Source organism: Pinus tabuliformis, chromosome 6 (genome assembly GCF_031772625.1).
Source record: "Pinus tabuliformis cultivar Carrire ecotype Pingquan chromosome 6, CPIR1, whole genome shotgun sequence".
NCBI lineage: Eukaryota > Viridiplantae > Streptophyta > Pinopsida > Pinales > Pinaceae > Pinus > Pinus tabuliformis.
The window spans coordinates 1,839,975,937-1,840,000,448 of record NC_142292.1 but is presented as its reverse complement, the minus strand read 5'-3'; positions in this window follow the sequence as shown (position 1 = coordinate 1,840,000,448).

Below are 24,512 nucleotides of genomic sequence, written 5' to 3'. Positions count from 1 at the left end.
CCCATTGCTAAAATGGAGCACTTACTTCAATGGGCTTGAGTGGTAAAGGCTGCAACTTCCTATTACCTTGAAAATCTGACATTTGTGGCAGCTGGCCATTGCTTTGTACACATCAGAAAAAAGCATTGGCCAATAATAGCCCGCTCTTAAGATTTTATTGGCTGTTGTTTTCTAGAAAAGATGGCCTCCGCAATCTCCCTTGTCAAAGTCTTCCATAACTTGTTTTGCCTCTTCTTCTACTAAACAATTGAGCAAGACACCACCGAGATCTTTCCAATAGAGTGCACCATTCATAATACAAAATTTTGCAGCCTTCAATTTTAGTGTCCTACTTTTGTTCTTAGCCATTCCAGGTGGTGATGACAGATTTTGGAGTACATAAACAATGTCCGAATACCAAGGAGAAAGAAGGAAAATTTCTGATACCTGAGAGGGCAGATTCTCTTCATCTTCCTCGGACATAGTAGCAATTAGATTAATGTCTAAGGCATGAAAATTTGACTCAACCATTAGTTTAGCCAAACCCTATCCTTTAATGAGCCTTTTCGGTTTGATTTCCACGTCATATTCCAACAAGGCAGCAATCCATTTGCCTCTTCTCCCCTCCGGATCTGTTTGCACTAGGACATCCTTAACAGCAGCATTGGGGACATAAGAAATGATGTGAGAATGCAAAATATAAACCCGAAAATATTTCAATGATTTTACCAAAGCAAGGGCCTGTTTTTCAATTATATTGTACTTCAATGCCACATCCCTTATGGTTCTGCTGAAAAATGCAATTGGTTTCTTGAGCTGGTCTCTTTTCTGCATCAAGACCACTGCCATAGTATGATCTGAGGCAAATGAAAACAAAATAAAATCTTGAGTATAGTCCGGGATGATCAAAACCGGAGCTGAAGAAAGAGCTAATTTCACCAAATTGAAATACTTAATTGCTTCCTCGGTCCACCTTACTGCACTATATTTTTTGAGCATGTTTGTGATTTCTCTTAAATGTTCTGCAAGATTGGGCACAAAGCGACGTAAGAAATTTATCTTACCATTGAAGGATTGGATTTCTTTCTTACTTCGTGGGAAATCAATCTTTTGAATGACCTCCACCTTAGCTGGATCGATGCAGATGCCCTCCTGTTACACAAAAATATCGTCACTATGATTATTTACAGTCAGTATGGGTCTATCATCACTTGTACTGTCCTCCTAGGCAAGTCTAAGACCTCAGCTCTTCAAATCAAGCTTTGGAAATGGGAGAAAGACATTAAAAATCAATGTAACTCTGGTTCCGCACTTTCTCTCATGGTCACCTGTGGTCCCGCACCTTCTGTGTACAAAAGCTGCGTACCTACCCGCTCTGTCCCTAACGATGTAGGTGCAGATCCCTGTGAAAGTCAAAAGGCGCAAGTTTTATCTTGAAAAACTCACTTTGGGTTAATTCTAGAGTTTTCTAGAAGGAATTTTGACTTGGATTGTTCGCTCTGAGGTGGTACATGCATCCCAAAAGAGAAGGAGCTAATCCCTTGACTAGAGGAGCTATCCCTTTGAAGGAGGACCTAGTAACTTCCCTCCATTGCACTATAAATACAGGCATTGGGGTGAGGACTAGAGAGGTTAGAAGCTGAACATTTTGAGGGTAAATGCTAGTGAAATTAAGACTCTTTGGTTGAGCTTGAGAGGAGAGATCACATACCTTTTGGTTCCATTGGAGAGTGAGTGAAACTTGTCAAAGTAGAGGAGACATCTTGTTGGACTCTGGGAAGAGCTTGTACAGCGTCAAGGCAAAGGTTGTAAAGTTCTTCTTCTTTTGAATTAATACAATCAAACTCATTTTTCTCAACAAGTATCTTATGTTATTTGTTTCATGGACTCCTTGACTTTCATGTTAAATATGTTTTATGCAATTGGTTTTTCAGGTGCTATTTAATTTGTTTGCCTTTTTTGTGTTTGCAGATTCGCGATAAGGGGCTCATTTGGATCAAAGGAGTGAGGGCATCCACAAGCTTGCGTTGGACCAAAGGTAGGCCCTAAAAACACTTGTTTGCTATTGTTTATCAAAGCATATTTAGAGAAAGATAGTGTCTGGTTGGTTTGCTTGTCATTAGGTCTTCTTTAGATTCTAGGAAGGTCTATCTTGTCTGCAAGATCGACTCATTCCATGCGACAAAATGGCGACTCCACTGGGGACTTGATTGTTTTCCTTGTCTATACTTTGACTTGAGAAACTGTATTTTTTGTTTCTGTTTTTGACTTGATGATTGTGGGATTGGGTGAATTTAGTTAGTTTTGAGTCAGTTTTTATTTTTCATAGTTTTGGGAGAGGTACGCACCCTCTGAGTTAAGCACAGTGCGTACCCGTACGCACTTTTCCTTTGTACACAGAGCGTGGACGCACCTGTGTAAACAGGTTGCCTGCGTACCCTGTCAAAAATTTGAAAAATTTTGAATTTTTCTCTTTTTTATCAGTTTAGAATTTGTTTATAGGTTTTAGCCATTGCCCAGACCTGCTTGTTCCCTGTCAAAAACTTTCCTTGGTTTAATTTCATTAGTGTTAGGGTTTTAGGTGGAATTCCTAGGAATTTTGCTTGTTGGGTTTGTTTTTCGTTTTTGGTTGTGTAGTGGCTCTGAGCTTAGAAGCCGTAGGGACCTCAGATTACCTTGGTGTCTACCAGTCTTCTTATGAGTCTGACCATTTATGAAATCTCCCCTTGTTGAGGAATCCGCTTTGTGTTTTCTCATTTCAAAATTTTGAAAAACTTGTATTTGAAAGTTGGAATTTTCATTTCTAAAAAAGAAAAACGAAAGATTGGTTGTTTTTTGACTAATTGTGATTCTGCATAAATTAGTCCTTAGCTCACATTTAGCTAAGTAAAACATCCTCAAAAAGACTTTTAGTAGGCTTTGACCTCAAGTAGCTTTTTATAGTTTGTAGTTCTCAAAGTTAGTCATTTTCATTAGTTTTGAGTGTTTTATTTACAAAATATAAAAAAAAAACCTCTTTTGGAAAAATTTTGTTTTTGTAGTGATTGAGTGCTTTGAAAAGAAAAGGGAAACTTTTGTGAAATAACTAGTTGTCTCGTTTTGAGTGCTTTGGAAAGGAAAAAGCTCTTCTTTAAATTTGTTTAATTGAGAAAGATTTGTGTTTACAAAATATTTGCATTCTCAAACTCTTTCTTAGTGTAGAAGTTCATCGAAGAGAAAAGATTGTTTAAATCATCTTAGGTGCATCTTTTCAGTGATTTCGAGTCGAGTCTTTACACCACGAGTTTCATCTCCGCCACCTCTTGACTTAAACAACAACCACTAAAATTAACGCTTAAAGTAAAATTCACCTAGTAACATTTTATTTCTAGGGCTCTGATACACCAACTTAGCTTAGGCTAGTGTCTTGGAGTAGGAGAGTAATTAACTCTCCAAGACAGTAAAAACAAACAAGTAGTTGTATCTTGTGGTAGGAAGAAATCCAATTGTTGCATTTATGCTCTGGGAAAGCTCCTCTTAAAGGAGAAGCACGAGATCGTGTCTGAACCAGTGTGGGAATCAATCCTTTCTCATTGGGAACGACGCCAAATATTCACGTATTAAAAACGGTAAACCTCGTGTCATGTGGAAAGAGTCAATTTTGCGGACAAAACCAACCTCCCTAGAAGCCAAGGCTTTCTAGTGACAAACAAAACAATCAAGCACTATCCTTCCCTAAATATGCATTTAAGATACAAGCAACCAGGTGTTTAAAACATACCTTTAGTCCAACGCTGTTTGTAGCAGTCCAGCCTCTCCGATCCGGATGAGCTCCTCCTTCTCTTTGAAACCTGCATTCACTAACAAGCAAACGATTACATAGCACCTGAATAACTCATAAAATAAAACATATTCATCATAAAGACCAAGGAGTATATGAAACAAATTATATATAACAACTTGTTGAGAAGAATGAACTTAATTGTATTAATTGGAAACAAAAGAAACCTTACAACTAGTGCCTTGGTGTTGTGCAGGTCCCTCCCAGGGTCCAGCAAGAGTTCTCCTTTACTTTGATCAGCTCACCCACTTCCAAATGAAGCTAAGAAAGGATGGGAATCTCTCCTCTCAAGCTCTATAAGGGAGTCCTAATTTCAGCAGCATCTACCCTTAGGAATGTTCAGCTTTCAACCTCCCCTCCCTCTGGTCCAATGCCTGTATTTATAATGCTTTGGAGGAAGTTAATCAGGTCCACCATCAATGGGATAAGCCCCTCTTTCAATGGGATAGCTCCCCTCTTGATGGGATAAGTTCCTCTTTCTTTGGGATGCATGAACCATCTAGAGGCGCTCAATACACGTCAAACCATCTTCTAGAATGCTCTAGAATCAACCACAAGTAACTTTTTTGAAGTAAAACTCGCGCCTTTTGACCTTTACAGGAGTACGCACCCACCCCTTTACAAACAGAGCGTACAAGTACGCAGGTATTGTGAACTTGAGGTGCGTACACGCAGGTAAGGTTAAGAGAAACTGTGTAACCAGAGTTAATTGACTTTTTAAGGACTTTCTCTCTTTCTTGGAGTTTGACATGATGAGCAGAGGTATAAGACTTGCCAAGGAGGTAGTATGACAGTTGATGGAGCCATACTAACTGCAAATAGTCATGGTGACAAATTTTAGTGTAACATATTGCCCCCTAAAGTGCGAAGCCTGTAGTAGATTAGGGTTTCAAATCATCTAGGAAGGGTGAAGCACTTTATCATTTCAAGGATTATCTTGTGGAGAGCCCAGTCAAAACCTGCAAATATTCAACACAAAATACATATATAAGATCATATCATCGCTGAGGTAGGCATTCCCATACTCAGATTGAAAACTTTAACTAACAAACTAACTACTGCTCTGATATAGGAATGATTTCGCAGTACATCATAATCATAGATTCATGTAGACACAGTATGGACGCAACCATCTGTTTATGATTAGTCTACTGTATAATGAATACAAAACTCCTCGCAGCCTGGATGGTGGAAACTAGATCCAGGGTCTTCATTTCTACTTCTCGAAATAGTACGATTCTATCCATGCGAATAAATGAGTTGATGTCGAACATGGTAGAAACCACTTGATTACCAGTCAATGATGTAAACTGTTAACAAGTGTGAGAGAGACCACCAGTGATGTCAATGGTTCTCAAAGTACCCAGTACAATCCATGAGATGTGAATAGATGTGTTGATGTCGAACATATCACAGAATCCTTCGATCGAAATTCAATGATGTAAACTGTTGTCAAAGGCGAGAAACCTGCCATTGATGCATGCAAATTTCAAGGTACTGACGATTTCTAGATCATCTTTCTAGATAATGTGCTGATGTCGATAGAAAGCGACCCGTTGTAGGCAAGCCCACAACACGAAATCATAAATCAAGTTGAAGAAATGTAGCTGTAAGGACTGACTCAGGGATGGTCAAGATGGATGACAGGCATTTTGCAGATGAATGGTTTATTTGCAGTGACCTCTTGAACACATAACGACACGACAGATGGCTTGGTAACAATTGACCCAAAGTTAATACCCAGAAACGGCTGAAGACTTTCAATGTGGTTTGATCAACTTGTAGGCAAAGGATTTCCCAACCCAGGTGAATGAAAAAGTGTCGTGTTCAAGAGTGGTAATAAGGTTTTTCTGTGACAGAGTATAACAAATAGGCTCATTCTTCTCTCTTTTCCCCCACCATTTCTGGCAAGTACCTCTTTATTTTTTACAAGCTTGAGGAGGATAACATATGCTTGATTATAAGCTCATCCTTCGGATAAGTCCAACTTAGTTTAGATTCGAACCCTAAGAAGGAGTGGTTTGTTCCTGTTTGTAATCGAACAGGTCCTTTACTGTGAAATTTTAACGAGTCCAGTATAGGAGAAACTCAGTGTTTTTCAATTTTAGAGAGTCTGAAAAAACTAAAGAAGACTCCAAGGTTGAACTTTTTCGTAAATTTGTGTCTCCCAAGCCCGAAAAAGTATAAAATAATACTTGAGAGAACCGCTTGATCTTAACGACCAAGGAGTACTTTCATGATTAGTGTCTTTGACCTGAAAAGTAAAAAGCGATCAAAGACACGTCGTTTTATTTCCAATATCAAATTCGAAACGACAAAAATCCAGCAATCTTTTCGTGTTTTTACGGTCAGAAAAGGGCTATAAGAGGACCATCTTTTAATTCTGTTTTAACGAGTGTAAAAGAAGCACTCGGCAATCTTTTCATATTTTAGGAGTCAGAAAAGGGCTTAAAGATGACTCTGATGTTTTTGTTTGTGAAAAATGACAATTTTCCCTGAAAATCCTTTTATCCTGCACAAAAACCAACACATTACTCATACCTGTTTAAAGATAGGTAAAAATATTTTGAAAAATACCTTTTCATGGTGAAAAATAAACAAATTTAGCATTTATTTACCCAAAAAACCTATAAAAAGGGCTTTTAACAATTCATTTTTACCATTTTACTGTTGAGGAGAGAAAAAGGGCTTTTGGTAAGAAATTACCCGTGGACATTGCGGAGAATCCGACCATCGAAATCGAACGCCGTCTCTTTCAGGTATTTTACAACATCCTCCTCTTCATTTTCATCCGTTTAGAATTCATTTTTAGGCCCTAGTTTCATTTTTTGGAGGCTTTGGGGTTTCAAGGTCCGCCTTTCGGGGTACGCAGGTGTTCCACTGGTGACCTGCGTACCCCGACATTTTCTCAGTTGGGAAAATGCCGGGCGTACGCACCTTGCCTTAAGGGAACCTGCGTACCCACGCTCTGTTCCTAAAGGCGGGGTGCGTACCCCGCAAAACGAATTTTCAAACCCCAATTTCTCCAAAATGGACCAAAAAATTTTGATTTTATGGACTCTAACAGATGTTTTATGGTGTGTAGATTGCCCACCATGCTTGATTGGCGCGAGAGAGAACACGAAGATGTTGATTTGGCCGCCATTAATCATCAACCGTCCATTGATGCTTTGAAGGCATGCGGCCTTTACAAATACTGGGCCATACCTGGCATGAGGGCCCAGGTGCGCTTTCTAGAGTGGCTGGTTGAAAGGTGGAATGTTCAGGATCAGTGCTTTTACATTGGAGGGCACCAGCTCGAGATAGAGCCCTCAGGCATTTATTTTCTCACTAGTTTTCCCAAGAGAGGCGAACACTTGACTCTGTACGGGACTAGGTTGGGTGGCCAGTCCATCACTAGTCTCCGACTAGAGTGGTGTAACAATCAGAACCAGGAGAAGGGGATAGAGATCAAAACTATATCCCGAACTGAACTTATGGTGATTGTCTTTATAGTTACCAGACTTTTCGGGGCTGCCGCTTTGCACATTGCCACTGGATCCCAGATGCGGATGGCGATTGATTGCTATCGAGGCACCATTTTCAACTTGTGTGATGCTGTGTTGGCCAATTTAAAGGGCCAACTGACTAGGGAAAAAAACGGGCAACTAAATACTTTTGGTTATGGGCCTTTAGTTGTGAGTTTTGGCCTAGAGAGGGTTCCGATGCTGATCCCACAGCATCTTACTATTGAGGTTGGGCTTCCCCGAGAGCCTAAGTTGATGCGATGGGTTGCGGTTATGGCCCGTCATCCTGACGAGGGAACGGGGGTTGTCCGATTTACTCCGGAGTATTTTCGCTGGTTAGAGGACCAGGTCTTCTCTATACAGGATTTTCCTTATGCCGGAGTTGATTTTCGTGGAGATCCGGACATGGTTCTTCCACCGGGAGAACAATGGGACGACACAGGTAATTCATTTTTCACAAGTTTTTAAATTATCTATTTTTTTGTTTTTTATATCGTCTCAAAACTGACAGTAAAAATTCTCAAAATGCAGATGTAGGCCCATGGCGTCCAGCGAATCTCTGACCCTTCAAGAGGAGACTACCAGTTGCACCGGCACCGGTCCCACAGGACGAGGCCACAGAGACCTTAGCTAAGTTGGAACAAGACCTAGAGCGTCTAACGACAGATATACCAGAGACTACTATAGATGATATTCCTATCAGGCTTCAGCGCTATGTAGTCGGAGTCCCAGGACCTTTTAGGAGGTTCTTGTGTAGGGTAGCCCGTGCAGTGGTGTCGTATAGAGAGCATCACCAGTGATTAGATGGTCACTTTGTAGACACATGTGACATTTTGGTTTTTTGTACTTATCATTTTTGCCGATCATAAGGTGTTTTTCAACCTATGATCGAAGACGATGTATTTTTGACACACTCCTATCTATATATATCATTATTACCCATTTATCTGTTGAACATGTGTGATGAAATGTTTTTAAATTTACATGTATGATTATTGCAAATGTCTATTTAACATTCGAGAAGCAATTGCATCTGCTAATGTATTTAAAGACCTTGGAATATGCTGATATTCAATGTAATCAAATTCACGTTCCAAGAGACGCACTCTCAAAAATAACCTTAATAACACTGGATTTCTAATGGCATAGACTCTATTAAGCTGTAATACAACGAGTTCAGAATCTAACCTCACTATCAAACTCTGAATCCCAAATGAAATAGATTCAGACAATAACTCAATCACTGCACTGTACTCTGCAATGTTGTTTGTTGTTTGACTGAGGCTCACCCCATGCATAGAAACTAACTCGTCAGAGGGCGAATAGATAACCCAAGCTGCGGAAGAGATATTCCGTGTACTACGACAAACACCATCAGCAAATCCAATGTATGTTTGGAGAGACATCGACATCTGCAATATCAAGAGTAAAACCAAGATAAGCCAGAACAATGACGAAAAACACACTCTCTAAGCTAAGCATACTGTCTAAACTAACAAACTCACCAGCTAGAAAGAAAACCTAACCTAACTAAAATCTCCATACCCATCATTTAAGCATAATACCTCTTTAAGTAAAGTCCATTTCTGGGTTTACGCAAAGAGTCCCTGTCAAAGTCTACCAGCTCATAGGCCCTTTTTGCTAGCTTTCGCTTGACAATATAAGGCCCATGCCACATAGGAACGAATTTTCCAACACCTAATTTATCATTAGCTTGATCATATAATAGCACTACGTCTCCTTCCGAAAAATTTCGAGGGGTCACATTTCGATCATACTGAGCTTTCATACGTTTTGCGTGAGTCTCGATTGCTAATGCAGCATCACGTCGAGTCTCATCTAATTGAGCTAAGTATAATAAACGCTTCTCCTCTTCGGAAGTAGCTGGAAGTAATTCGATGGCCATTTGTAGTGACGGGATTTCGCATTCAATGGGCAACACAAATTTCAACCCATAAACTAGTTGGAAAGGAGTGAACCCTGTTGATGTTTTCACTGAGGTTCGATATGCCCAAAGCGCTAAAAATAAAATGTTGTGCCAATTCGACTGATGAATACCAATGATTCGTCGGATCATGATAACTAAAACTTTGTTGATGGACTCAACCAGACCATTCGCTTGTGGATAATAAGGAGTTGAACTATCGTGACGCAAACCAAGCTGGCCTGTAAGTTCTGTCATCATAACGTTTCGAAAATGGTGCCCATGGTCAGTGATTATTGCTTGTGGGACACCAAACCTAGCAATAATGTGATTGAATACAAAAATTGCAGCTGTCTTGCCGTCTGCCTCGAATGTAGGCATCGCCTCGGCCCACTTGGTAAAATAATCAACCGCAAAGATGATATACGCATGCCCCCCGGCCGAGTGAGGGTTACATGTAATAAAATCGATACCCCATTTGGCGAAAGGACCAACGACAATTATAGGGTGGAGAGGAGTAGGTGGAGCGTGCATCTTTCAATCAAACACCTGACAGTTGTGGCATTTCCGGGCCGCTGTAATACAGTCTTTAAACAAGGACGGCCAGAAGTAGCCAGCGCGAAATATCTTTTGGGCTGTGGCATACCCAGACATATGACCGCCACACGCTCCAGAGTGACAGTCATTCAGAACCCTTTCAGCTTCCTCGTGAGTTAAGCAACGTCGAAAAACCAAATCCACCCCACGACGATAAAGAGTATCTCCAATAATTTTGTATTGTTGGGACTGGAATCGAATTTTTCGACATTCTGACTTTGAAACTTCGGGCTGAAAGGATTGGGTCTAGAGATAGACGATGATATCCCCATACCACGGATCTAAAGTGCTGATGAGAAACAAAAAATTGTCTGCAATGGGCTCCTCTGCCACAGTTTCGGTGTCAGCACACGGGAAGTCACACATTAACTCTGCAAAAACTAAAGATTTCTTAGACTTAGATTTCTCAAACTCCAAGTCGAACTCTTGCAGGATAACGATCCATTTAGAGTACTTTCCCGCTAGCAATTGTTTAGTCAAAATGTAGATCAAAGGGTTGCAATCCAAAATGACTGTAGTTTTACGGAGTAAAATGTAGTGACGAAAACGCTGGACAGCTTGAACGGCTGCCAGTGACAATTTCTCCACATGTGAATATTTCAGCTCAGTTGGGTTTAACGTCTGACTAAGGTAATATATCACATGTTCCGTTCCGAATTCGTCTTCCTGAACTAAGACCATCCTAATGGTGGAATGAGCGGCGGCGAGGTACAAAAAGTAATCCTGGTTGTAGTTGGGAGGATGTAGCAACGGTGCATGGGTCAATGCGTGCTTGAGTGCATCAAAAGATTTCTGAGCTATCTCATCCCAAGAGAATTGAGCATTCTGTTTCAACAACCGGGTAAAACCATTTGTAACCTCGGCGTAGTTAGGAATGAATCGTCGTAAAAAGTTTGCTTTCCCCTGCAAAATTTGGAGTTGGTGAAGACTCGAAGGAGGAGGCAATTTGATGATAGCTTCTACCTTCGAGGGATCGACGCGAATACCGGCTTTTGAAACTACAAATCCTAGCAATCGTCCCACTTCTATACAAAAGACACATTTGTGTGGGTTCAACCGAATTCAATAATGCCTACACCTCATGAAAATTTCTCGTAAATGGACAAAGTGATCAGCTCGATGTAAAGAATGAGCAGGCAAATCATCGAGATACGGTTGCACAATGTGTTTGATGTCATGAAACGCGTAAGACATTGCCCTTTGAAAAGTTGCTCCGGAATTATTAAGCCCAAAAGGTAATTTGCAGTAAGAAAATGTCCCCCATGGACAAATGAAAGTCGTTTTTGGTTGATCGGCAGGTAGAATATTGATTTGATTGTAACCGGAAAAACCGTCCATAAAGGAAAATATTTCACTGCCAGCACAATCATCAATTATTTGATCGATATAGGGCGTTGGGTAGTTGTCCTTCGGACAAGCTCGATTAATATCCCTATAGTCGATGAATATTCTTATTGTTCCCTGTTTTTTGTTAACCGGAACAATATTCGATACCCAATCCGTTAACGGGATCGGATAAATGAAACCTGCTTTCAACAACTTCCCAACTTCTGCTTTAATTGCAGCCGCTTTTCGTGGGTGAATCTGACGCAAACGTTTCCGGACGGGTTTAGCATCCGGGTAAGTCTTGATCTCATGGACAACAATCGCGGGATCAATTCCTGGCATTTCCTCATAGGACCAGGCAAACACGTCGCAGAATTCTTGAAATAGGGCCTTGTATGTTTGAATTTCGTCATCTGTACACGAGGCACCTATATGAATGTTCTCAACAATTCCAGGCTTGACTCAAATGTCAATGGGAATAGTACGAGAGATGTTTCCCAAATTCAGCTCTGAATCAGGATGTTTCATTGGATTCTGAGCTTCGTTGACATATTCAGCTGTAAAGATTGATGAGAAATCATTTTCAAAACGATCATCCTCAGGTAAAAACGAAGATCTATGATGGAGATCTCCCCATGGTAAATCGTCTACACACAGGACTTCACGGAGTTGCTCGTCAGATGACACAACTTCAGGAAACGCTATTAACTCCGAGGTTGACGTGAAAAGTGATTCCTCACGGACCACATTCATTTGGTCAATTTTGGTTGAACGCGGGTCGGTAAAAGACTGCACAGCTTCATAGGCAATTTCATATGGACTCAAAGGCATAGCATCACCAAATGAGTCTATCTCAGATTCAGAAGGGACGATCCAAGGATCATCATAAACAATGGTGTCTGATGTAATCATATGAATGGATGCAAACGAAGGCAATGTGTTGATTGGAGGAAAAGGAAAAGTTCCCAGTAAACTGGCATCTTTAATTAATCCTACACCAACATCCTTATATGGGATAGTCGTTTTACCGACATGCTGAATACTCTCTGAAGAGGCTGGGTCGGATGAAAAGTAATCCAGCTGGTCTATTGTTACGATCTTGCCATTATGTGGAAACTTTATTACTCGGAAGACTGATGAAACGACCGCTATCATAGCGTAAGACCAACTTCGACCCAAGAGAAGGTTGTAGTCCAGAGGGGCATCAACCACCTCCACATCCAAACTAACGGTTTTTCCTTCAACCCCTATAGGGAAATCCTGTAGAATGCCAAACGGATGAAACCCACGGCCATCAAAGGCCTTAAGAATTGTCGGGGATTGATTTAGTGAAGGAGAGCCAAGCGATCTCCAACACTGTATCGACATAATACACATGGAAGCTCCCTCATCAATTACAGTCCAATGAATATGCATGTTTTTGACTATCACTAGGATCTGGAAAGCCGTTTGATGAGGCAAACGTGGTGTACTATTTTCTAGATCAAAGATTATTAGGTTCGGGTCCTGAACATCAACAGCTCCTATAACCGACAAAAGTAATTTGCGTTGTGCTGGGCATGATTGCAGCACTTCCAAAGCTGACATTGCTGAGGGTGAAACAACTAAGTCCTCAACAATGTTATAATTCTGGGCCGCTCTCGCATGTGGATTGAAAGCAGACTTTCGAAGTATACCCTTGGCGGGCGGTTTGATTACTAAGTCCGGGTTAGGTTTCTCGATCTGTAGTGGATCGGAACCAGGAGCTGAGGTTGATGGGTTAGAATGAGAAGATTCTGCTTCTTTGCCATCAACAGGACTTTTACTACCATAATCTTGCGATCGAGCCGCAATCCGTACATGAGACATCATCAATATGGGTTCTTCACTGGCACTCGAGGAAGAACCTATCATCTTACTCTCCTGCTTTTGAAATGGATCTTTCAAAACAGCAGGAGTTGGGGAACCTTTGACGATTTTCACAACCTTTGCTCGATGAGGGCAATCTCTTGTAAAATGATCCTCTTCACAAATAAGACAAGGATATCGAGGTTTGCGCTTTTCGTCATTGGTTTCCAACTTTTCAGTTTTCTCCTTTGGAGTTTTGTCTGCTTTATTCTTCTTCTTACCTTTCTTTTTCCCTCCGTTTTTTGATTTAGCCGTAGATGACTCTACAGCGTGAATATCGGCAGAAACTTCAGCAGAAGATTCTCCTGTCAGGGAGTCTGGTAAGGTTATAATAGGAGAAGAATTCTTTGAGGATTTCTTCTTACTTTTAGTATTCACCGTACCAATCATACCATCAGCGGCATGAGACCCCGAAGGAGCAGTAGCGATTTGATTTGACTTAGGAAGATCTGGGATCTTTTTGTGTAACGTACCTGACTGAGTATAAACTAAGTCAAGGTACTGCGCTTGAGCAATCACTTGCTCCTCAGTAACTACTCCGGCCTTAGCTACGTCTTCAGTAATCTTCGCTAACAATGATTTAACAAACCATTCAGCTAAGATTTGGTTCAGGATAAAAACTTTCACTAACTGCCTTCGACGTCTCCATTCATGAATATGATCGGAAATATAAGTGGACGTCGATTGTTTTAATGAAGTTAGTAACTCCGTGCCATTATCATATCTGACCGGCAACTGAAAATGAGTTAAAAACGAGGTAGCTAACTGGCTAAAATTATAAAAAGAGGCCCGTGGTAACTCAATGTACCACTTGGCCGCGAGACCAATGAGTGTATGCTGGAAAAGACGTAAGCGGATCGAATCATCCGAGATGGAATTAGAGGCACACCAGAGGTGGTAAGTCATCACATGATTCGACGGGTCCTCTCCAGACTTACCTTCAAATTTGGGTATGTCACTGGGCAACTTATTTGGCATTGGTGGCCAAAATGGAAGATAATTTATTAGATCGTTCGTTAGGCGCGACAAGTCTAGTAAATCCAAAGTTGCGATAAACGGTAATTGCCGATTAGGATCCCTAAAACTCTGGGTCACAAGACCAGTCCCAGGAGGAGGATATCCAGGATAACTAGGAATAGGAATCGCGTTCAGGATATTGTATCCTCCCGGAAAACCAGGATTAACCGGACCGCATTGGGGTTGTTGTGATTGTTGATAAGTGTACCCAGGATACGGTTGATATTGGTAAACTGGTTGCTGGATAGCAGGACCATATTGATACTGTCCCTGGTACGGTTGATAAGTGAATTGTGGTTGACTAGTGACAACCGTAATTAAACCAGGTTGTCCTACAGGCATCTGAACCGTAGCTTGAATCGTAGACCCAGACGATGGTAAAGATGTCTGAGGAGTAGTTACAGAGACAGTAGAAACCGGAGCCGTCGATACTCCAGAAGTAAGTGGGGTAGATTGAACAGATGTTGCGGTAGTTGCAGCAGTCGTTTGAGATGGAGTACTAGGTGCAATCGGCGACTGAGAAACTACCGAAGGTACGGAAGTTTGAATATTAGACTGGACTGGTTGCTGGGGTGAACCAGAAACTAAGGGTTGTCCAGTTTGAGATGACAACTGTACACTTGGCTGCAACACTTTTTGAACTTGCGATGGATCCCACACTATGTTCATTCCGGGGTATTGACCCATAACAGGTTGAGGATATTGAGATCCATAACCGGATTGAGGGTAGGATTGATAATTGAAAGGTACATTTCCCATACCTTGAACATAAGATTGACCTTGGGGTGGTTGGTAACCTTGACTCGAGTACTGACCTTGGGGTAGATACCCTTGAGGTAAATACTGATACTGGGGTTGACCTTGAGGTATAAATTGATACTGAGGTTGACCTTGGGGTACATATTGAGGCTGGGGTTGACCTTGAGGAATGTACTGCACCACGGGTACATACTGTCCTTGAGGTTGCCCCCCAGACACAATTTGCGTACCTTGAGGTTTCCCCCCAGGCGTTAATTGAGGCTGCCCCCCAGGCGGTAATTGGCCACCTTGAGGTTGAGAACTAGGAACTGAACCTGACATCATGTAAATGTCTCCTACACCCAATGATTTATTACCATTGTTTCCAGTTAATAACCCATGTTCAATGGGTTGAGGAGATGCCCCCGCAAAAGTACCAGAAAGTGACATATACCCAGAGGGAATAGAAGGACCGCCGTACAAAAAAGATTCGGGCGATTGAGTAAACATGGACGACTGACCTAACATATTTACAGGAGTATAAATACCTCCAGGTGGATAAGGAGTACGAGGTGGAGAAAAACTTGACCCTGAGTTGTCCAAATAATTAGTTAAAGAAAGATACCAAGTAGTACTTCTAGGTGGACTGTAAAAAATGGATTCACGCTCCCTTAGAACAATAGTAGGTTGATCTTTAGGGATAGGGACACCTATTTCTTCTTCTGGAGAAAGTTCTTCAATAGTTATCAAACCAGAAGGAAGATTTTCGATGATGACTCTTTCTACCCTAGGTGAATCAGGAGCACTAGAAGTTGGAGTAACAGGTTTAGATACTTCAGGTTCTTCGCCTATATCACTAGTAGATGAAAAACTACCATCAAGCTCGAAAACTGCAATAGCTTCAGGATTATAACCTGTTTCTAGACTTTGGTAATCAGGATGAACTACCAATGAAGACTCTCCTTCTTCATGTGAACCTACTTTACTGCCACTAGGAGTTACAAGGACTTTCAAACCTTCGTAATGACCCAGAACTTCTTCAGGAGGTTGGCCCCGAAGTCTACGAGACCTCTTCAACAAATCAGCCACGGTTACAACCTCAGGAGATTGGCCCCGAATTATAGGGGACTATCTCGGTAATTCAGCCACAGTTAAAAACTTTTAACTACTGCACACACAAACAAAGTAAAATCTCAAAGCAAACCGCCTAAAGTCTCTAAATAACCAAACAAATTCGAATCACACGCCTAAAGAATCTAGGGCGTCAAACCATACACAAACAGTAACCTTCCGGACTGAAAACACTAGTTGGTGATGAAGCCCAACATCGTCGAATTCAGTACAGAAGTGGTGGGTGGAACAGTTACCCCGGCAACCTGCTTAATGAATAGATTGGCACAAGTTCCTCCACTTTAACCGTCTCGAGTGAAGTGAACCCCCCAGAAAATCCAAGTGAGTCTAGCCAACGTCTGCTCCAAGTACAGTGGGATCTTCCCTCCACCGTCACCTTGGGTAGAACCCTAAAGATAATGGTCACTAAGGTCACCAACAGCAACAAATACACCTGGGGGAACAGTCTACGATCCGATAGCATGCAAGGGCAGAGTAACAAGCTCAATCCCCTTATCGGCTCCTTGACAATAATCCAAGTTTTACCGAAAAGTGACCCCAGGCTCCTCGACAATAATCCGAGATTTACCGTTTGTAGTACGTGCGTATCTGGCGTCGTTCCCAATGAAGGAGGATTGATCCCCTCACTGGTTCAAACACGATCTCGTGCTTCTCCTTTAAGAGGAGCTTCCCCAGAGCATAAATGTAACAGTTGGATTTATCCTACCACAAGATGAGCTACTTGTTTGGTTTTGCTGTCTTGGAGAGTTAATTACTCTCCTACTCCAAGACACTAGCCTGATCTATATTGGTGTTTCAGAGCCCTAGTAAATAAAAAGTTACTAAGTTAATTTTACTTTAAGCGTTAATTTTATGGATTTTCTTTATGACAAAAGGTAGTGGAGATGAAACTGATGGTGTGTAGACTCGACTCAAATCCACTAAAAAGATGCACCTAAGATGATTTAAGCTATTTTTCTTTTTCAATGAATTCCCTAGCTAAGAGAGTTGGAGAATGCAAAATTTATATAAAGACAACTTTCTTGGCAATGAAAATCAAAGAAACAATCTCTTTATCTTTTCCAAAGCATACAACACATGACCACTAATTATTTAACGAAAATTCCTTTCTCTTTTCAAAGACTTCAAATGCTACTAAAACAAACTTTTCTACAAAAGAGATTTTTGTATTTTTTCCTATATTAACAAAGCATGTAAAACTACTTAAAAAAAATCAATTCTAAGAAATCTATGAAAAACAAATCAATTTTACCTAAAAGCAAATCTAAGAGAAATTTACCTAAAAGCAAATCTAATGAGTTAAAAGCTTACAAAATATAATTCCAGGATGTTTTACTCAGTTACAATTCAACCAAGGACTAGTTCATGCAGAATCATAAACCAGTCAAAAACAAAAATCAAAATCTTTTGTTCTTTTTCTTAAGAATGAAATTCACAGCTTTAACAAACAAGCTTTCTCGAAATTCCGCAAAGAGACAACACAAAGGTAGGTTTCTCACAAAGGTGGATTTTACGAAAGGTCTGACTCCTAAGAAGATTGAAAAGACCAGGGAGATCCAAGGTTTTTACAACTTCTAAAGCCAAAGTCACTACAAGACCAAACAAAAATCAACCCTAGGGCTAGAACTTCTATGAACTTCACTAAAACCCTCGATGCTAACGAAACAAGATTAGATGAAGATCTCTGACAAATAACCAGTGGATCTGGGCAGTAAAAACAAATTATAAACAAAATTTAAGAGGCAAAATGAAAAAATTGGAATTTTCTCAACTTTTGACAGGGTACGCAGGCGACCTGTTTGCACAGGTGCGGCCACTCTCTGTGTACAAAGCTGCAGTGCATACAGGTACGCACTGTGCTTAATGCAGAGGGTGCGTACTGCTCTCAAAACCAAGAAAAATAAAAACTAACTTAACCCTAAGCTATTCCACCCAAATTCACAGTCAATCAGTCAAAAACCAGAAAGAAATCGAATTTCTCAAATCAAAGTATCAATCAAAAGAGAAATCAATCAAATCCATGGATTCCCCAGTGGAGTCGCCATTTTGTCATGTGGAAAGAGTCAATTTTATGGACAAAACCAACCTCCCTAGAAGCTAAGGCTTTCTAGTGACAAACAAAACAATCAAGCACTATCCTTCCCTAAACATGCATTTAAGATACAAGCAACCAGGTGTTTAAAACATACCTTTAGTCCAACGCTGTTTGTAGCAGTCCAGCCTCTCCGATCCGGATGAGCTCCTCCTTCTCTTTGAAACCTGCATTCACTAACAAGCAAACGATTACATAGCACCTGAATAACTCATAAAATAAAACATATTCATCATAAAGACCAAGGAGTATATGAAACAAATTATATATAACAACTTGTTGAGAAGAATGAACTTAATTGTATTAATTGGAAACAAAAGAAACCTTACAACCAGTGCCTTGGTGTTGTGCAGGTCTCTCCCAGGGTCCAGCAAGAGTTCTCCTTTACTTTGATTAGCTCACCCACTTCCAAATGAAGCTAAGAAAGGATGGGAATCTCTCCTCTCAAGCTCTATAAGGGAGTCCTAATTTCAGCAGCATCTACCCTTAGGAATGTTCAACTTTCAACCTCCCCTCCCTCTGGCCCAATGCCTGTATTTATAATGCTTTGGAGGAAGTTAATCAAGTCCACCATCAATGGGATAAGCTCCTCTTTCAATGGGATAGCTCCCCTCTTGATGTGATAAGTTCCTCTTTCTTTGGGATGCATGAACCATCTCGAGGCGCTCAATACACGTCAAACCATCTTCTAGAATGCTCTAGAATCGACCACAAGTAACTTTTTTGAAGTAAAACTCGTGCCTTTTGACCTTTACAGGAGTACGCACCCACCCCTTTACAGACAGAGCGTACAAGTATGAAGGTATTGTGAACTTGAGGTGCATACACGCAGGTAAGGTTAAGAGAAACTGCGTAACCAGAGTTAATTGACTTTTTAAGGACTTTCTCTCTTTTTTGGAGTTTGACATGATGAGCAGAGGTATAAGACTTGCCAAGGAGGTAGTATGACAGTTGATGGAGCCATACTAACTGCAAATAGTCATGGTGACAAATTTTAGTGTAACACCTCGGATTAACCATTGTCGAGGAGCCTGGGGTCACTTGTTGGTAAACCTTGGATTATGTCAAGGAGCCTTCAAGGGGATTGAGCTTGCTACTCTGCCCTTGCGTGCGTATCGGATCGTAGACTGTTCCCCCAGGTGTATTTGTCTTAGTTGGTAAACTTAGTGGCCATATTCTTTAGGATTCTTCCTAAGGTGACAGTGGTGGGAAGATCCCATTGTACCTGGAGCAGACGTCAGCTAGACTCACTTGGATTTTCTGGGGGGTTCACTTCACTCGAGACGGTTAAGTGGAGGAACTTGGTCCAGTCTATTCATTAAGCAGGTTGCCAGGGTAATTGTTCCAACCGCCATTTCTGTATTGAATTCTGCAACGTTGGATTTCATCACCAACTAGTGTTTTTGGTCCGGAAAGTTACTGTTTGTATGTGTTTGATCTCTAGATTATTTAGGCGTGTGATTCAAATTTGTTTGGTTCTTTAGAGGCTTTAGGTGGTTTTCATTGAGATTTTACTTTGTTTGCGTGTGAAGTAGTTAAAAGTTTTTAACAGTGGCTGAATTACCAAGACAGTCCCGTAGACTTTGGGGCCAGTCTCCTGAGTTTGTAACCGTGGCTGATTTATTGAGGAAGTCTCGTAGACTTCGGGGCCAACCTCTTGAAGAAGTCCCGAGCCAGCTTGAAGGCTTGAAAGTCCTCGTAACTCCTAGTGGTAGTAAGGTTTGGTCACCTGAAGAAGGAGAGTCTTCATTGGTTGTACATCCTGATTACCAAACTCTAGTAACAGGTTACGATCCGCAATCGATTTCAATTTCCGAACTTGCTGGTAGCTTTTCATCTACTAGTGATATAGGTGAAGAACCTGAGATATCTGAACCTGTTACTCCAACATTGGGGTTTGTCTCTCCAGCTTCTAATGGTCCCGATTCACCTAGGGTAGAAAGAGTAATTACCCAAGATCTTCCTTCTGGACTTATTGCTATTGAAGAACTTGCTCCGGAAGAAGAAGTAGGCATCGCTATCCCTGAAAATCAACCTGTTCTTGATCTAAGGGAGCGTGAATCAATTTTTTACAGTCTGCCTAGGAGTACTACTTGGTATCTTTCTTTGACTAATTATTTGGAAAACCCAGGGTTACGTTTTTCACCACCTCGTGCTCCTTATCATCCTAGAGGTTTTTATACTCCCGTAAATATGTCAAGTCAGTCATCCATGTTTACTCAATCGCCTGAATCTTTTTTATACGGCGGTCGTTCTGTTCCCTTTGGGTATCAGCCACTTTTTGGTAATTTTTCGGGAGCATCTCCTCAACCCATTGAACAAGGGTTATTCACTGGAAGCAATGGTGCAAAGCCGTTGAGCATAGAAGACATTCTTATGATGTCAGGTTCTATTCCCAATTCTCAACCTCAAGGTGGCTAGTTACCGCCTAGGGGGCAGCCTCAATTAACGCCTGGGGGGAAACCTCAAGGTACACAATTTGAATCTGGGGGGCAACCTCAAGGACAGTACGTACCTACAGTACAATACGTTCCTCAAGGTCAACCCCAGATTTAATATGTACCCCAAGGTCAACCCAGTATCAATTTATACCTCAAGGTCAACCCCAGTATCAGTACGTGCCTAAGGGGTATCTACCCCAAGGTCAGTACTCGAACCAAGGTTTCCAACCACCCCAAGGTCAATCTTATGTTCAAGGAACGGTAAATGTACCTTTCAATTATCAATCCTACCCTCAACCCGGTTATGGTCCTCAATATTCTTAGCCTGTTATGGGTCAGTACCCCGGAATGAACATAGTGTGGGATCCATCGCAAACCCAACAGGTGTTGCAGCCAAGTGTACAGTTGTCATCTCAAACTGGACAACCCTTAGTTTCTGGTACACCCCAGCAACAAGTCTAGTCTAATATTCAAACTTCTGTACCTTCGGTAGTTTCTCAGTTCGGGCCTACTACGCCTCGTACTCCATCTCAAACAACTGCTGCAACTACCGCAACATCTGTTCAATCTACCCCACCTACTTCTGGAGTATCGACAACTTCGATTTCTACTGTTCCTATATCTACTCCTCACACATCTTGACCACCGTCTGGATCCATGATTCAAACTACGGTTTAGATGCTTGTAGGACAACCTGGTTTAAGTACGGTTGTCACAAGTCAACCACAATTCACCTATCAACCGTACTAGTGACAGTACCAATTCGGTCCTGCTGTCCAGCAGCTAGTTTATCAGTATCAACCGTATCCTGGGTACACTTATGAACAACCTCAACAACCCCAGTACGGTCCGGTTAATCCTGGTTTTCCGGGAGGACACAATATCCCAAACGCAATTCCTATTCCTAGTTATCCCGGATATCCTCCTCCTAGGGCTGATCTCATGACCCAGAGTTGTAGGGATCCTAATTGGCAGTTACTGTTTATCGCAACTTTGGACTTACCAGACTTGTCGCGCCTAACGAACGATCCGATTAATTATCTTCCGTTTTGGTCGCCAACGCTGAATAAGTTGCCCAGTGACATTCCCAAGTTCGAAGGTAAATCAGGAGAGGACCCGTCAAACCATGTGATGACTTACCACCTCTGGTGTGCGTCTAACTCCATTACAGATGATTCGATCCATCTTAGACTTTTCCGGTGCACTCTAATTGGTCTCGCGGCCAAGTGGTACATTGAGTTACCGCGAGGCACTTTTTATAATTTTAGTCAGTTAGCTACCTCGTTTTTAACTCATTTTCAGTTGCCAGTTAGATATGACAATGGCAAAGACTTGTTAACTTCGCTAAAACAATCGACATCCATGTACATTTCAGATCATATTCATGAGTGGAGACGTTGACGACGTTTAGTGAAGGTATTTATTCTGGATCAAATCTTGGCTGAGTGGTTTGTAAAATCTTTGTTGCCAAGGATCACTGAAGATGTTGCTAAAGCCGGATTTGTTACTGAGGAGCAAGTGATTGCTCAAGCATAGTACCTTGACTTGGTCTATACTCAGTCAGGTACGTTACACGAAAAGATCCCCGATTTTCCCAAGTCAAATCAAATCACTACAGCTCCTTCGAGATCTCATGCCGCTGACAGTATGATTGGTACAGTTAACACTAAAAGTAAGAAGAAATCTTCCAAGAATTCTTCTCCTATCATAACCTTGCCTGATTCCCCGACAGGAGATTCTTCTGCAGAGGTTTCTGCCGATATTCACGTTGTAGAGTCATCTACGGCTAAATCAAAATCCGGTGGGAAGAAGAAAGGAAAGAAGAAGAATAAAACGGACAAAAGTTCAAAGGAGAAACTTGAAAAGGTGGAATCCAATGATGAAAAGCACAAACTTCGTTATCTTTGTCTCATTTGTGACGAAGAACATTTTACAAGAGACTGCCCTCATCGTGCAGAGGTTGCGAAGATTGTCAAAGGTTCCCAAACTCCTGCTGTCTTGAAGGATCTATTTCCAAGTCAAGACAGTAAGATGATAGGTTCTTCCTCGAGTGCCAATGAAGAACCCATATTGATGATGTCCCATGTTAGGATTGTGACTCGATCGCAAGATTATGGTACTAAAAGTCCTGTTGATGGCAAAGAAGCAGAATCTTCTCATTCTAATCCATCAACCTCAGCTCCCGGTTCCGATCGACTACAGATCGAGAAACCTAATCCAGACTTAGTAATCAAACCGCCCGCCAAGGGTATACTTTGAAAGTCAGCTTTCAATCCACATGCGAGAGCGGCTCAGAATTATAAAATTGTTGAGGATTTAGCTATTTCACCCTCAGCAATGTCGGCTTTGGAAGTGCTGCAATCATGCCCAGCACAGCGTAAATTACTTTTGTCGGCTATAGGAGCTGTTGACGTTCAGGACCCGAACCTAATAATCTTTGATCTAGAAAATAGTACACTGCGTTTGCCTCATCAAATGGCTTTCCAGATCCCAGTGATAGTCAAAAATAGGCCTATTCATCAGACTATAATTGATGAGGGAGCCTCAACGTGTATTATGTCGATACAGTGTTGGAGATCGCTTGGTTCTCCTTCACTAAATCAATCCTCGACAATTCGTAAGGCCTTTGATGGTCGTGGGTTTCATCCTTTTGGCATTCTACAGGATTTGCCTATAGGGGTTGAAGGAAAAACCGTTAGTCTAGATGTGGAGGTGGTTGATGCCCCTCTAGACTACAACCTTCTCTTGGGTCAAAGTTGGTCTTACGCTATGACAGCGGTCGTTTCATCGGTCTTTCGAGTAATAAAGTTTCCACATAATGGAAAGATCGTAACAATAGACCAGCTAGCTTACTTTTCATCCGACCCAGCCTCTTCGGAGAGTATTCAGCATGTTGGTAAAACGACTATCCCATATAAGGATGTTGGAGTAGGATTAGTTAAAGATGCCGGTTTACTGGGAACTTTTCCTTTTCCTCCAATCAACACATCATCTTCATTTGCAACCATTCATATGATTACATCAGACACCATTTTTTATGATGATCCTTGGATCATCCCTTTTGAATCTGAGATAGACTCATTTGGTAATTCCATGCCTTTGAGTCCATATGAAATTGCCTATGAAGCCGTGCAGTCTTTTGCCGACCTGTTTTCAACCGAAATTGACTTAATGAATGTGGTCCGTGAGGAATCACTTTTCACATCAACCTCAGATTTAACTATGTTTTCTGAACTTGTTCACTCTGATGAGCAAATTCGTGAAATCCTATGTGTAGATGATTTACCATGGGAAGATCTCCATCACAGATCTTCGTTTTTACCCGAGAATGATCGTTTTGAAAATGATTTCTCATCAATCTTTACGACTGAATATGTCAAGGAACCTCAGAATCCAATGAAACATCCTGATTCAGAGTTAAATTTGGGAAACATCTCTCGAACTATCTCCATTGACATTTTGGTTAAGCCCGGAATTGTTGAGAACATTCATATAGGTGCCTCGTCTACAGATGACGAAATTCAATTATATAAGGCCCTATTTCAAGAATTCCGCGACGTGTTTGCCTGGTCCTATGAGGAAATTCCAGGAATTGATCCCGCGATTGTTGTTCATGAGATCAAGACTTACCCGGACGCTAAACCCGTCCGACAACGTTTGCATCAGATTCACCCACGAAAAGCTGCTGCAATTAAAGCAGAAGTTGAAAAACTGTTGAAAGCAGGTTTCAGTTATCCGATCATGTTAACAGATTGGGTATCGAATATTGTTCCGGTTAACAAAAAACAGGGGACAATAAGAATATGCATCGACTATAGGGACATTAATCGAGCCTGTCCAAAGGAAAACTACCCAACTCCCTATATCGATCAAATCATTGATGATTGTGCCAGCAGCGAAATATTTTCCTTTATGGACGGTTTCTCCGGATACAATCAAATCAACATTCTACCTACCGATCAACCAAAAACGGCTTTCATTTGTCCATGGGGGACATTTGCTTATTGCAAATTGCCTTTTGGGCTTAAGAATGCCAGAGCAACTTTTCAAAGGG